Consider the following 6,469-nt stretch of genomic DNA (forward strand, 5'->3'; position numbering starts at 1 on the left):
GAAGAGAAGAGAAGAGAAGAGAAGAGAAGAGAAGAGAAGAGAAGAGAAGAGAAGAGAAGAGAAGAGAAGAGAAGAGAAGAGAAGAGAATGGAGGAAGCATAGTTTATTTAAAACAGCTGAGGAAATGCAGATTTCTTTAAATTTAATAATTGAACAATGTCTTTTGCCATGAGTAAAAGCAGAGAAAGGATGCACACAGCCACCTTCCTCTGTGCTAAAGAGTTAACATTGTCAAAGTTAATTTTGTGCTTTTGAGATTGCAGGGATATAAAGCCATAGCTGGGAAGGACAGATAATTTTTATGCCAAATTAAGGATGACTCTAAACCTAGTGACCTTTAAATGGGATGTGAAAATCAAGGATAATTGAGTGGCATGTCTGCTAATTATTTAAAGGAATTAATAATTCAGAAATAGAGAACTAGCTCTGACCTGGTTTACAACTTGAGGGGCATATATTCAATTTTGAGATACCATCATCTGCCTTGTGACCTCTACTTGAGGTTTTCTCGGTTCAGCCCAAGATATACGGGATAAATTAGAGTACTGGAAAATATGACAAAGGTCAGCTTGTAATTGTTGTTCCTATAAGACAGAGAAGCTCAGAGCTGTCACTGCAGCAGCAGACATCAAGTAATTGGGGACAGGGAAGATCCTGCTTTAGCTGTGCATTGGAGGTACCTGACCACAGAATGATGGGGCAGTTGGACATCTCTGGGCAGCATCCCAGTGATTGCCCATTATTGTTATCACTGATCCAGATTTCTTTCTACAGGTATGGGTGAAATACGAGGATGAGGTAGAGTATGTTGATGGGTGGGGATTCATCTGTGCAGATGTCTATCTTGATTATATATACACACATGAGTCCGACATCCAAGGCTCCTTTTATAAACAATACTGTGAATGGGTTATTCTGTGCACAATTAACGTGGTCTTAATATAGATGCAGAAATAGTTTGGATTAATTAATCTAAATCACTACAAATTTATCTCTATAGGAGTAAAAAACCTGGAGGTGATCAACGTTTTGAAGATATTTAACTGTAGATTAAACTTGCAGAAATTGAAGAGATCATATAAAGACCTTGCTAGCATGCATATCGATTTGGATGGGGCATACAGAAAAAATTATGCAGGCTACAGAAAAAATTAACCCTTCCCTGACTTTTTCACTTTAAACATAGCACTTTGCTTGTCTTCTATGTATTAGTGTGGGAATTGAAGAAAATGGTTTAAGAATGTCAGAGCAAGTTCACTCTTTATTTTAACTCACCTTGAATAACATGTTATGCCTAGTTCTGTTTCAGTCCTCTTCATGATCTAAGCATCCCTGGGACAAGTCAGACAAGATGTTACACACACGCAAAAGAGTAGGCATGAATTTCAAACTTTCTATGCCAATGATATTTCATGTCTTAAAAGCTAGGATAAGATTTTTTTTTTTTAATGGCTACAGCTGGAAATTCTCTTTCTTCAAGGAATGTCCCGTTCAAAAAATCCTATGGTCTACCTAGCACCATGAATTAGCTAGGGTGAATAGTGGAACTAGTGTAGCTATGTTGTATGATATTTAGGCTAATTAATGTTGGCATGTCTGCACAGCTCTGCCCCATGTCATGTATACAGGTCCTGTGAGACACATTGATTTGATGGGATTCAACTCACAGATGAAAGGTTTTAAATGTAGGTGCAGGCGTGTGAACTATCTATTGAAGCTGTTACAGTTGGTTGGAGATCTAGTCAATACAGTGGAATTTAGGGTAGTATCTTAAACAACGTGGATGCTTCCAGTCAATCATCTGAACAGTTAGTAGACTCAAATGTCTGTACTGAAGAGATGGATATGGGCTGTGCTGAAAATTTCAACAGATCACATGTAGATATATGGATTTTGACACCTATATTTAAATGTCTTAATCCAGAAGTTGAACTGCATCCATGATGTACATACGCCTTAATTTACCCATCCGGAAAAGCAGTCAGCATAATTCTTGTCCTTAGAAACACACATGAAAGGGATGCGCAGGAATACTTAACTCATCTAAGAAGGGATTAATGTAATTAATATTTACAAACACACAAAAAATCTCACTATATATTCATTAAAATTACAACAACTTCTACCAGTGTAAAGCTATCCATAGATCATACACACGTGACAAAAAATTTGAAGAATGAATTGCTTGTGTCTCAGCAGATATTTTCATACCTGTTGACATGGTGGATCCTCCTGGGGGGACCATATGAAGGAATTTGTGTACTCCGGGAAGGTGATAGGGTGCAGAGATGTAACACAGCATGAAGTGGTGTACAAATCTCAATAATTTGATCCCAATACCCAAAGCACAAAAAATCAATATGCACACTGTATAGAAACGGTACAAGTCTCTTTCATCTAATATTAGTAAACTTTTCTCTCTATAAAAGCAAAAAAACCACACACAACACCAAAGAGCTCTAATGAATAACTGCAGAGGACTCTTTGGTTTGGTTTTTGTTTTTTTGGGTTTTTTTTTTTATTATTATTTCTCCAAGGCCCACAAGTCATATTTCAATTTTGGGTTTCTTTTATCTTTAAGCTTCCAAGTAGATATATTTGATTCATAAATTCATTCAGAAAGACTTTTGTTGGCTCATGCTTCAGTAGCAGTATGTGTTATTTGCTCAGCAGGAACAAATAGTTCTCATAGACTGAAATTCAGTAACTCTTCATAAGGGCTTTGCAGAAAAATATTGAAATTAGATTGAGGAATTGTTGGACCTGAGGTGGGATTAGTCTTCCTCTGCTCATATACAACATTTTGTTGCTCTAAATGCTACATGCATGCAGTATATGTGAAACAGGCAAAAGAACACTAAAGAGAACAGAACTGGCAGAAATAAATTTGTTGTAATGAGATTCACAACTGTTGTATGACGATGCCACCAGGGACGTATTGCTGTGTTATTACTGCCCTCTATCCTCTCTTTGATTTTGAAGGAGAAATCAGTTTTGTTATAAATGATAGGTTAGATTTGCTGATAAGCCTCTGTACTCCGCCCTTCTGAACTAGATACAAAGACATTTTTATCAGTGAATTAAAATTGATAATGGCTATTGTGGGTGGAAGCAAACAGTAAGAGCAGGGCAAATATAGATATTATATAGATATATAATATTATATAAAAACATATGTAATTATATAATAGATATAATTATATACTTATATATTATTATGTAATTATATCTATATTATATATAGTAATATATTATATAGATATATAATATTATATAATACGAATATTATATATATATATATATATATATATATATATAATATTCTTCTATTTGTTGCAGTATGCCCATACTGTGGGCAGGTCAGATAAAGACATTTAAATGCCTTATTCTTTGTTCCAGAGATGTCCCCAAGACTCGTATGCCCCAAGTTTTGCTAAATCCATGGGATATGCAGCTCAGGTGTGAGTTAAGCCATTACATATCAACACAATTCCTTTTTTTTTTTTGAATGACAAGCACATGTCCTTGTTTAGGATAAGGCAGTCCAGTTTTACAGTGGGCACTGCTGTCTGTGAGAGCTGTGCTGACTTCATCACTGAATAAACATCATAATGAGAACAGATCTCTTAACTGAAATCTCCCATTTCACAAATATGGGTTGGGGTTTTTTTATCTATAAAAAACATAAAGAACCATTTACCCCCTTCCCCACTTAAAATACTTATCAAGAACAACAGCTGAGTTGCACACCTTGGCTTCCCCAGATCACTCACTCTCAAATTTCCTTTTTCTCCCTTCTCAGATGCTTCTAATTTTGTTTCTTTTCTCTTTTTTCTGTTTCACTTGGACATTAAGTACATTGATTTTAAAAGCATTATGGTGAGATGGACTTAATACCCTGAAAGTGATTTCTACTGTTTATTAAAGATCTTTGTTTTCCTCTCCAAAGAAATATTAAGGATACTTTAATACAAGTGTAACATCATCTAATGTGATTTTTTAAGCAGACAATTGAGAGGAAAATGTTCCCTCAGTAGCCCTGGTCTCTCCAAGATAGTTTCAAAACATGGAACATGAGTGGTACTCAAAAATTATACTTTGAAATTTGATATTTTTCCACCATAGAGAACCAAAACAAACCAAAAAAGATGACATCATTATATAGACATAGCATGTTTTTAAAATCCATAAAGATATGTCTTCCCTTTGAATTTCTTCTACCTGGTCCTTCACACGCACTCTGAGAGAACTACACCACATATTGCAACATGATGTCGATGGTCCCCAGAATGGCACGGTCCTTCTCTTTCTAATGCAATGTGGGTATCTCCCAATGAAATATTAACATTAAAGTTCCAAGCAGAGCATATGAGATGGAGCTCACTGAAGTGAGTGTCTAAGCTCTCTATTCAGATGTTGCAAGCCAAGGAAGCTCTTGCTGCCTTGGATACATTTGCTTCCTCTTGTTTCCTGGTCCAAAGATTCATTGCAGGAAGGATTTAAAAAAAAATGACAAAACTTGTTGTTTTAAACTGAAACTGAGATTTAGGAAAAGAATTAAGAGCTCTGTCCAAACTGCCAATATGCAAATGTTTTACTCTATAATATATCCTTAAGCAGTTATCTCTGCAATGAAGGAAAAAATAAAATTGGTTTATATATTAGCAATGACGTAACTCTTATCAGGAAAAACGTTGATGTATTGCAGTGAATTTCATTGAATATTGCAGTGAATTTCGCTGAAAAACATGGAGTCTCTCTGACTTTAGGGTATATATATAGGAACTGAGAAACATCTATTGACTAGCTTATTGCTTCAGAGTTACTGAAAGGTTACGTTTCATTTAATAATTTGAATTTTTAGTATCAGTGAACAGAAAACTTTTTATTTTTTAAAAGTTATTCTGAATGTAGCTGTATTTGAGCAACCTCTGGAGAAATAATGGCTGAGGAAGGCAATCTTTAAAGTACTTCATTTTGCAGGTAGTAAAATGTGTTCCAATATTAAAATTGTCACAATGATAATTAACATGATAAAATGTTTTAATGAAGGGGAAAAATGAATAGCTGTGCTACAAAATATTGCTGCAACGAGATGGATATTGCTGATGTTGTCAAGGATTTGCTTTGTAATAGTGATCTGTTTGTCTTCTTTCATTAGCACAAAATAGTAGTTTGAAATGGCAGATGCTCGCTGATGGTGTCTCATATAAGACAGCATCAAGTTAAAAAGAATAAATTTAATTTTGGTCTAATTTCTTTAAGTAGGCTGAAAAAGGGGGTGGCTGGTGTACTTAAAGCCCCAGGGACAAACTCTTAAAGGTCTGTATCAAAATGTGGTTCTTGCACAGATTTTCCATATAACACTGATAAGTCTTTTTCTTTTGGAATTTTGTCTCATTCTGTAATGATCTATTATGTGAAAAGAATAATTTTTTCCTCCACTGCTTGTCCATGTGGTCTATACATTTATTTGATCAGGACTTTCTCTCAGCATGCAAGTTCAATATTTAAGATAACGGGGTTAATAAGTACAATTATGTGAACACATTCAACTTTGTAACAGGAATATTTTTCAGGCTGTGAATATCAGCTTTGCAAGTGCCAGTTTTTGTTCTTCATGTATGCATGTGTAATAATTTGTCTTTAGCATGGGATCTTTCATGAATGGTGGGAATCATCTTCAATAAATTTGAAACGTTGAATTGTTAATGGAAATGATTCCTGCAACAAAATGCACTTAACAACACTGTTGGGTGCTTGGGCCAGAAGAGTTATGAGATCTTGAAATGATGCACTGAGTGCTTTTTATCTGGCCAGATTAGGCATGGGTCTAAATAAGTACATCCTATGCTCCGCTTAAACTAAATGGAGGGAAACAGGTGCTCTTAGGATGTAAATCATCCTTCCCCAAAAAGAAATGTTTATGACAGAACTCCCAAAAACTTCTATATCTCTTTCAAAAATAAAATCTTTGAGTGACAAGTTCAAATGTAAATGTAAACGTGTGTATTGTATGCTTTTTGGTCAGGTGAGTGCTATTCCAAATGGTAACATCAGGCCTGGGTCAGCAGACAAGGTAAAAATATTTTCAGTTCCAGAGTCATCCTCATCCCTCCCAAGTCAATGGCATAACAGAAAAATGCAAGGACTCTTTCATTCCTGGCTATGGACCAGCCCTTCTTCAGAACGAGTCAGCTAGTCTTGAGTTAGCTCTGATTCTTACATTATTAAGACATAATGATAGAGCTTTTAAATAAAAAGCCTATGAAAAATTTTATATGAGAATTGTGCAGCTAAGCAACTTGTTGGAAGATAAAGATGCAATCTTTGGTAGAATATAAAAAATAAACATCATACTGAAAATAAGTCATATAAAACCTGGAGTAAATTTTGATGAAAGTAGATTTTTGCAATAGCAATTAGATATATATAAAAAAAAAAAAAAAAAAAAAAAAAAAAAAAAAAA

Source organism: Athene cunicularia (assembly GCF_003259725.1).
Source record: "Athene cunicularia isolate RWA chromosome 4 unlocalized genomic scaffold, athCun1 chr4_part1, whole genome shotgun sequence".
NCBI classification, from domain to species: Eukaryota; Metazoa; Chordata; class Aves; order Strigiformes; family Strigidae; genus Athene; species Athene cunicularia.